This window comes from Gracilinanus agilis, chromosome 3 (assembly GCF_016433145.1).
Source record: "Gracilinanus agilis isolate LMUSP501 chromosome 3, AgileGrace, whole genome shotgun sequence".
NCBI classification, from domain to species: Eukaryota; Metazoa; Chordata; class Mammalia; order Didelphimorphia; family Didelphidae; genus Gracilinanus; species Gracilinanus agilis.
In genome coordinates this window covers 342,172,633-342,180,894 of record NC_058132.1, presented here as the reverse complement: position 1 = coordinate 342,180,894, position 8,262 = coordinate 342,172,633, and the positions used below count along the sequence as shown (strand labels likewise).

At 36.1% G+C, this 8,262-nt stretch overlaps 1 pseudogene; it reads right to left on the bottom strand.

The window, feature by feature from the left end:
• The window catches only part of LOC123241541, a 51,896-nt pseudogene extending 44,611 nt beyond the window's left edge, over window positions 1-7,285 (bottom strand).
• Between the last annotated feature and the right edge of the window lie 977 nt (window positions 7,286-8,262).

Here is an 8,262-nt window from a genome sequence, read left to right as displayed (position 1 = left end):
TTTCTTTCTTTCTTTCTTTCTTTCTTTCTTTCTTTCTTTCTTTCTTTCTTTCTTTCTTTCTTTCTTTCTTTCTTTCTTTCTTTCTTTTCCTCTCTCCTTCCTTCCCCTCTCCTTTTTAAGTAATGTATTGTATTATGTGTCAATGTATTTTCATCTTATTATCTTCCATGCACTGTGTAAGCCCTCCACATGTCGCTTGAGCTTTCTGAATAGAAGATGATAGAACTGTAGCTTATTCAGAAATTTAAAAGCAAGCAGAAAAGAGAGTGGGAAGGAAAGATGTTTCTCTAAGCAATGGAGAGCTTTTTCTTAAAAAATCTGAGATGCTGGTGGAAGAGAGAAGAATAAAGGGAAAGATAAAAAGCATAGAGAATGGAGAAAAGCATAGACATAGATTTGGAGAAGATGGAGAAACAGAAACGAATAGTAGGGATGAGGATTAAGAATCATCAAAGGAGGAAAAACAAGCAAAAGATAGTGAGGATGAAAAATAAAGTCAGAAAAGAGGCAGTAGCAGGACATAGGGAGGGTGATGGACATATGGAGAAGATAGTCTATTTAGGGTAGTGTACAGTTTGATGTGCCAAGACATCTACTTTTGCATTCATAGCACCAGGTCAATAGTTAAGAAGTCTTGAAAGCATATTTAAGAAATATATTTTTCTTCTTCCTTAAAATAAGAGAGCTCAGGTTGTACATAGTGAGTCAAACAATCAGCCAAAAAGCATTTTTAAGTGCCTTCTATGTGCTAGGTTCTCTGCTAAGTGCTGAGGATGCAAAGAAAGGTAAAAAGTCCCTGTTCTTAAAGTGTTTACATTCTAAAAGGCGAAACAACAGGTAAATAACTAGGGACATAAAAGAATATAGAGGAATAAACACATATCCGACCAGAAGAATGTAACATTGGAATATATAATGATAATTATATATAATGATACACATGTACAGATATACATATAAATACTTACATATATGTATATGTATATAGGCATATCTATCTCTATAAAGAGAGGATGACAGTGAATAGGTGACTGTGTATAATGGAGCACTGGGCTTAGATTCAGAAACCTGAGTTCAAACCCAGTCTCATATACATACTAACTAGCTGTGACCCTGGAGAAGTCCCTTAATCTCTATCTGCCTCAATTTCCTTTCCTACAAAATGAGACTAATAATAAGACTTATCTCTTAGGATTGTTGTAAGGTTCAAATTAGGAATATTTGCAAAGTGCTTTGCAAACCTTAAAGTTTTGTATAAATGCTAAGATAAGCTAACAATGAATGGCAGTCCTCATCAAAGCAAGTACCCAAGTGAAGCAGAGGTCAGTACATTTAAGCTTTATCTCAGTGAAATCTTGATGCAAGATTCTTGGAAAAGAATTAAAATGCAAAATATCTATAGGACTTTCAACTTGACTGAGTCACGAAGTTATAGAATAATTGCCGTCTACATAAATGGAGCCCATTTGATATTACAAGGCTGTTGTGATGGTCAAAAGAAATATTATATACCAAGTGCTTTGCAAACTATCTACATGTCAGATACTCTTGTTATTATTGACTACATACCTAGTGATCCCATTCAAGTACAGGTTATATGCCTCTAAAAAGTAATTGACCAATTCTCCATCAGCAAAATGACATAGCAAATTATTAATGTCATATTTCAAGTTTATTTTATCATAATTATACAAATATAACTAAGAGTTTATAAAACACTTCCCTGGCAGTAATTCTTTACGAGTCGGTACTTCAAGTACTAGTATACCTATTTTAAAAGTGAGGACTATTAAATTCAAAGCATAGGTGTCTTAAATTTCTTGCCTTCACCCTAGTAGGATTAGACCTGCTCATGACTTTCTGACTTATTTCTACCAGTTTATTTCTCATTTCCTTTTGTGAGGTGGGCAATTTCTGTGTTGCCTTTAGTTCTGAAAACTTCTACTTGGCTACTGTAAATAAGTGTTATACTTGGATAAAGGTGGGGGGAGGAATTACTGTGACTCTATCAGAACACCCAGATGAACTAACTACTTTCTGATTTTGGAAATTTTTAGTGTGGGGAATCTGCACAGACATACTCAGTTTCCACACACTTGGAGCAGTAGAATTCTGACCTCAAGTTAAGTTTGCGTTAGTGTTACTAAGGTAAGGTCAATGCAAAAGATATAGAGGATAAAAGATCCAGAGGAATCACACTACTTCAATTTCAAAATTATCTTGAGGGATATTAGGTAAATCGTGACACTTCAGCATTCTGAATATCTCCCTTCATCAGTTAGATGCCCAGACCTTCTTTAGTTTGGATGGAGGCCAGCAAGTTTCCACATTTGGCTTCTTTTCTCAGGATTTTTTCTTTTTTCTTTTCTTTTTTTTTTTTGTTGTGTACATGACATTGAATTTTTACCAGGAAAAAGATCTTTAAAGATGTTTTCCATAGTTTTTGAAAGAGCTTGAACTGTCTCCTCAGATGAATCTACAAGATGAATCTTTTTCAGGCTCTGCTTAGTTTGAGGGTACAGGAAGATTTCCTTGATAGATTGGACAATGATCTCTATACACTTTTTTAAAGGGAAGCCAAGGGAGTCAGAGTCAAGAGCTGGGATAGCAATTGATCTATGTCCATGGAATCCAGCTAGACAAAGTGATAATGTTTTTTTAATAACTGCACATACCTATGAGCATGTTCTGTCCAGTACCAGAAACAACAACAGAGCCAGTAGAGATCTTGCCCTGCTGTTGGACTATTTGGTCACATTCCCTTTGTAGCCTGCTGCTTCAGAAAATGCAGCTGCCAGGCCTCCACAGTGGTTTAGGTCCTCCTTTGCTGCATTCACCACCACATCTGCTGAGATCTGGGTTAAGTCACCCTCTTGAACAGTTAATAAGATGCCAGATTCTAAGATTATCTTGCAATGGGCCTTCTGCCCATCAATACTGCTTCCATTGCCCTCCTCTCCATTTTCTTGTAGCCAAATCAAACAATTAAACTTTTGTTTTGCTTCCCTTGTATAAAATTCTTCTTTGTCTTTGAAGAAATCTTTGGCTCCTGGCTCATCAATGCTAATATTTTTAACATGTATTGAATCCAGTATATTTTTAACCATGGTTATTCCTTTCATCACTCCTCTTGTAGGATCACTAAATAAAATGCCTCTTTGGTTAATACGAATTTTGAAATCAACTTTCACATTTTTTTCATCCTTTGATTATGCTGATTTGCACATTTTCCATTTTCACATACTTGATGACTGTTAAAAAAGTCATAGCAACAAATGTTTGTATTTTTGTGTTTTTTTTTCTATGAATTCACAAAGCAGCTGGAAGATTTCACATACTGGCCTAACGCAACTAGCAATCATTATCTTAACTCCAGTATCTGAATTTTGCTCTTTTATTACCATTGTCTTTGAAGAACAGCTGTATTTCTTATTCAAATTGTCAATGAGTGTTTTCCATTGATAATCATTAAGAATCTCACTGTCTACCCCATCAATGCACTCACAGTCCAAGGCTTTCTGCATATGTTCTTCAGCTTCTGAAAGAACTTGGGGAGAAGAGCCAACCAGCAAAATTGCTTCACCCTCCACTTCATAAATAGCAGAAATTTTCTCAGCTCTAAAAAGAGATTCAGAGAATGTCTCACAGTTTACCTGCTGCAGAAACTGAACAATCTGAGGAGGAACATGGAGGTATTTTTGAACCAACCTCTGTAGTTTCTCTAGAATTTCATTCCACGCTTTGTACACAACTCAGGCAAAGGTTCTTTGTGAGGGCATTGTATGTGACCTTTAGCTCTGGGTACTGCTTGTGGAGAGTTTCTTCTAATTTGTTGCTGTGTAAAATGGAAAACTTTCCAGGACATATAGTCAGGTTCTCTTTTATACTTTGTTTTTCCCTTTCTGTTTTTTGGACGGTCCTTTCTATCAGAGACTTCTTTTGTGTTTCAGTTTCTTGCACATACTCCAATCTCCCTGCTATGATTACTACCTCCTGACGCCTATCAAAGTCAATCAAAACTTTTTCATTTCCTCTGTCTCTAATAGCTTCCCACACAACTATGCTTCCTCACCTGGTATTCAGACATGAGGCAAGAGAATCTCTTGGAAACTTCATTTCATGTCTTGATTAAGTTGTTCTATGTTCTTGGACTGTCTAAGGCAGTTGAAGGACTGAATATAATTTGTAGCTCCTTGCAATTGGATTGAAGCCATGTTAGCTCACAATGACATCTTGCCAATTACTTGATCATTTTTCTGTAAGAACTTCAATAGATTAGGCTCCACTGGAATTTTTAAGGGCTCTAACAGCTTTACTGGTGGTTTTACCTTTCCATATAAGACAGTACCCAAAATAGAGTAGTATGGGAACTTCACAATGGGGTTATTTTTCATAAGAAGCTTCTTTGTCAGTATGATGTCAACCACTAAAGAAGGGAAAAAGTAACAAATTTAAAAATAATGAAAAATCTTTAAAATATTACCAGAAGTTAAAAAGACTCATTGGAGTATTTTAATTAAGCTAGTCAGTTGACAAGCAATTATTAAGCACCCAGTATATATGCCAGACATTATGATAAAATCTGAGAATAAACAGAATGAAAAAAAAAACAGTTCCTACCCTAAAGCAATACAAAGTCCTTGAGGATGTTCTAATACTAAATTGTAAAAGATACATATTAAAATTTTAACTAGAAGAGTTCATTGTAAAAATCTGATCCTCATAGATTCTTTATCTCCTTTAAGTCTGTCATTGGTTGTTTTTAAATCAAGTACCTGGTTTAGATAGAAATAAGAGTAACAAGGAGTACAGAAAGTGCAAATGCTCTAGTGCAAAAGTTCATAATCGGATGTTTTTTATATTAATAAGATTAGGATCATAAGGCTTGGGTCAGTTCTCATGAAATGATCTAGGTATTGGTAAAGCAAAAATTTTGCCAGAGTAACTGTTCCAAGAGCCACTATATACTAAAAGGTATAAGAAGGGAAATTTCCAAAATGATCAGATGTCAGCAGTAGAAGATGACTTCCAAAATCAAACAGCAGTATGAGGATCTGAGACATGAGACATGGGGGAGTGAATAGTAGAGGGTTGGCTTATCCATGTCTTTTATTTCTTCCCCATGCACTGCCTTTTTCTTGAAAGGCCCACTTGCTGAAGGTGACTGCCCCCAGTGGTTCCTGTCAGTGTGCTATTTTAACATCATGTTAAAAACACCTAAGCTTAATAGTTAAAAACCTTTAAAAGTTTAACACCTTTGGGTCCTGATGAGTTGATCCCGGAATTTATAATTGTAATGTCAGGAATTCATTGAGGAAACTCTGTATCTCAATGAATAAAAGGGGGAAATGAAAAAATTTAATGTTGGATTATATTATTTATTAGCAATATTCTTATGTCAATCTATACATTTTCTCATAGCTTAACCTCTGAAGGTCAGGCAAGTCTACCCAGGGAAGTTGTGGCACCAGGAAAGAGCCCATTCTCAGTGAGTATGAAAAGATTGAAGAAGGGTAAAGATTTAAGATGCAAAGTAGTATCTTATCTATGGAGCAGACATTGGAAGGGGTGGGTAGCTTTAAGAGTCAAACATTGGTGGAGGTGGTTTGAAGGGAATGTCAAGAAGCCAGTGGACAGTGGAAAATGGAGAATAGGGTTTGAATCATAACAACCTGGGATACAAAAATCACTGGGAAAAGGAGAATATATCTGCATAAGAGTTTATTAATCATTGAAGACTGACCTCAAGTGGTTGATTCATATCCCTAGAAGTTTGGCATCATGGTAGTTTTCTCTCAGGGTGTTAGATACATCAGATGAGGGGATTAAGGAGGGAAGTTTATAGAATAAAATAATTTACTACAGGCAGGCCAGACCGGGAGCACAATGGAATATTTAAAAAGTTGACTTCTTTATAGAAAGAAATTCTTGTCTTCATTTCCAAATCCAAATTGATTACTGTTCATTTTTCCAAAGGCACCCTGAGAGACAGGAGGCAATATGTGCCAGGTTTGTCACTGTCACCTTGAACACTATCTCCTTCTAGTCTCTGAACCCAGTGGTCTTGGGATTAGCCACACTTTCAACCCAGCTCAGTGTCCTCAATCATCATCCTGGGAATCAATGCTGTTGAAGACGCTGCCTGGCAACTAATCCTGCATATGCAACAGCTGCAACTACGAAAGACCCAGAAAACAAAAGTTCTTACCATCAAAATCCTTGGCATTATCAAATGGTTCAATATCAGAAACAGATACAATTTTATCACTGAAATGATGTTAAAGAACAGAAATTAATATCTGCATTGTGGTTGCACATTAAGGACTATGGAACTTCTCCATCTGATTTGTAGCTGAAATCTTCCATCTGTGTTGTCTCATCCATTAGACTGTGAGCTCCTTAAGCAGAATTATCTTACTTTTCTATGTGTATGTCCAGCACTTAGCACAATGCTTTGCACATATTAAAACTTAATGCTTTATTCATTCATTAATGAATTCATATATTCCAGGCTTTGTGCTAGGCACCTAAAGGATTCAAAGATAGATAGATCACATATCCTGCTCTCAAAAAACTTGCATTCTAATAGGTGTGAAAATCTCTACACAAATAACTTCATCATAAAGTTGGGCTTACCCAACTTTTCCTACAAGAGACCCAGATAATAAATATTTTAGGTTTTACATGCCAAGAGGCAAAATTGAGGATATTGTGGAAGTTTTTACATAACAAGAGAGAAAACAATTTTCCATAAATTTTTATTGGCAAAACTCAAACTATAATAATAATAATAATGAGTACAATTTTTTTTGTAGTATAGATTTACTAATTAAAAGAATAGAATTGTTTTTCCCCCCCAGATAACATTTCATTTATTTATGGTCCAAAGTTAATGTTCCTAATGATCAAAATTGATTATAGATGTTCATTTGTTAATGATGGCATATAATGCGATTTTACATATTTTATTTCTGAAAATTGTCTTTTCATGAAATAAGTGCTGCCAAATACTGATATCTGTCCATGAACATATGATTTTATTTGAGCACATTCAATGCTTAGAAGGCATTTGTATGGTTATGAGAGTAGAGAAGTTATATAGACCTACTTGAGCTTTACCAAATTACCCTCAAGCAAGTTTGATATAACACCTCAAAATAAATTCTGGAGAGCCAGAACCCACAAAAATTTTCTCAAGCCAAAATAACTTGGAAAACCGATAGAATGGATTTGTTAGACCAATGTGGGAGTGGAGTGCAAAGCAGGGCACCAAGGTAGGCTCCATCTTGGCAAGCCAGCACAGGCCTTGGGTGTGGCTAAATCAGTAGCAAAGACTTTTGGAGCCCTCAGCCCATTGACAATAAGGGAGTTGGACAAATTGTCAGAGGAGATTATAGACATTCATTTCCTGGCTCTGAGTGAAGTAGTCTATTGCATTGTCCATATAAAGATCTGGGACATAGTCCTAAGGGTGAGAAGGAACACTAGCACACACCAGCAGGGGAGCAGGGGACTTTGGTCACAGTTTGAGTTCAGAAAAGAGTACTTGTGGTTGCTCACAGACTATAGTCTTGAAGATTAAACACGTGTCCTTAAGTCATACCACCTTGGACGAATTGAAAACTTATAGATCCCCAGAGCTAGCTCTGAAGGCAGTGACAAAGAATCTAAAGCTTGGGACAGTGCTCCCTTCATCACAGGAACAGAGCCCCTCTGTATTAATTTTTAAAGTTAAAAGACAAGGGGGGAAACTGGCAAATGAGCAAACAACCAAAAAAGGAACTCAACATAGAAAGTTAGTTTGGTGACAGGGAAGACAAAGACAAAATCTTGAAAGAAGACAACAAAGTCAATACTTATATATCCAAAGCCTCAAATTAAAATGTGAATTATTCTCCAGTCCAAACAGAATTCCTCTAGGAACTCAAAAATATTTTATATGTAAAATAAGAGAGGTAGAAGAGAGGGCAGCTTGGATTGAGAGCCAAGCCTACAGATGGGAGACACTGGGTTCAAATCTGGCCTCAGACACTTCCTAGCTGTGTGGTCCTGGGCAAGTCATTTAACCTCCATTGCCTCGCTATTATCACTCTTCTGCATTGTAACCAATACACAATATTGATTCCAAGACAGAAGATAAGCGTTTTAAAAAAAGAAAAGATAGAGGTAGAAGAAAAATTGGTAAAAGAAATGAGCATGATAAAGGAAAATCATGAAAAAAGACTCAACAGCCTTAAAAAAGAAAACAGGCTAATTAGTAAA